Source organism: Penaeus monodon, chromosome 7 (genome assembly GCF_015228065.2).
Source record: "Penaeus monodon isolate SGIC_2016 chromosome 7, NSTDA_Pmon_1, whole genome shotgun sequence".
Taxonomy (NCBI): Eukaryota; Metazoa; Arthropoda; class Malacostraca; order Decapoda; family Penaeidae; genus Penaeus; species Penaeus monodon.
Window position 1 is genome coordinate 39,189,777 of NC_051392.1, and position 1,622 is coordinate 39,191,398.

Below are 1,622 nucleotides of genomic sequence, written 5' to 3' on the forward strand. Positions count from 1 at the left end.
TCTGTTGGGTAAAGAAAGATACCAAAAGATTTTTTATTTTAATATTTACTGATTAGGAGGGTACAATACCATTATCTTCAAGATTTGGGCAATATACATAACTATACAAATACTGGAACTCAAATGTACAAAAGGTATTTTTCAGCCAACCATTCTGTGCAGCAATATATTCAATACCATATATACTGTACTATTATATACATTTTTTATTTAAGGTACATACACAGTATGTTGAACAGTATCCGCTGATGACAATAAATATTAAAAACCCTCTTCCATTCACTCAAGCAAAGACTCACTCCATGCCCCAGTGTCCTCTGATGTGCACTTGTCCTCCAGCCATCAACAAACATTCCCCAGAGGTGTTCACAGATGTAGAAAGAAATGCACATTTTTTTACCATTTTACCTCCATTTTCTTTTATCCCTAAGGATGCACATCTGCACAGGCAAAAGAAAACTAATGACTTGTAAAATGACAGCAAGGCAAGAACCTGTATATGCATAATGAAATGAAACTGTACATGATATACGAAGCTGTTGCCCCTCATCAGTGGGGAGCAGCGCTTTCCACTTTCTTCATCACCTGCCTTGGAGTATGACAAAAAAATTTAAGGTCATTATGTACAACTGCAGAATATATGCACAAGCATGAGTGCACATGATACACACACAAAGAAACACACACAGTTCTGTGCAAAGCCTGGTTTTGCACAAACACACATTACTATAGGAACAATCTGGATGATTAGATAATGTAGTGATATTCCAGACATTCCAAAAGTAGTCTGCTTTCATGTGGATGACTCCCAACAATGGAAACTTAGAGAACTATGCCTAATAATAACAGTAACATAGTGAACTTCATCATAATTAATTTTTCAATAGAAAAAATGTCTATCAATACCTGATGTAATCAAATGTTAAAAAAAAAATGGAATAGAAAAAAAGGCTTTCATAAATATGAAAATTAAAAGTAATGACTAACTCACTTTAAAAACAGGATATGAACAATGAATGAATAAAGAAAGAACTAATGAATAAATGTTTATATATATACATAAATATATATAATTGCTTAAACCAAAGGTCTTTTCAAGCATTTACACAATGTCTTTTTCATTTCTTCTTTTCCAAATCCCTGCTCTAATCCTATGCCTATACAAACAATACACACACTCACACTCACACTCACACACACACTCACACACACACTCACACACACACACACACACATATGCACACACACACACATATACACACACACACACACACATATACACACACACACACACATATACACACAACACACACATATACACACACACTCACTCTCACTCTCACACTCACACTCACACACACACACTCTCATTCTAAAAGTTATTCCATATAAGATAGGTGTATTATATCTTGACATTCATTCATATTATTGAAGAAAAAAAATCAAGACCCAATATTCATAATTATAACAAGAATGGAAAGAAGAAACGAGAGAGGAAACCAAGTAAGAAATAAAAAGAGAAGGGAAAAGAAACCCCAAGCAGCAGACAACATGCATCCAGACCTCCAGCTTCTGCTCCTTCTATGTATTTGAATTCCTTTGATTTTCTCAACAAGGACAAT

General features: G+C 34.3%; 1 protein-coding gene across 1 annotated transcript in view; it reads left to right on the top strand.

Annotated features, from left to right (window-relative positions):
- Positions 1–923, top strand: part of LOC119575308 (oocyte zinc finger protein XlCOF19-like) — a gene marked incomplete at its 5' end in the record, with an annotated part of 2,421 nt that extends 1,498 nt beyond the window's left edge. The window contains 1 exon segment of the mRNA XM_037922853.1: positions 1–923. This exon segment is cut by the window's left edge and continues 887 nt beyond it.
- Between the last annotated feature and the right edge of the window lie 699 nt (positions 924–1,622).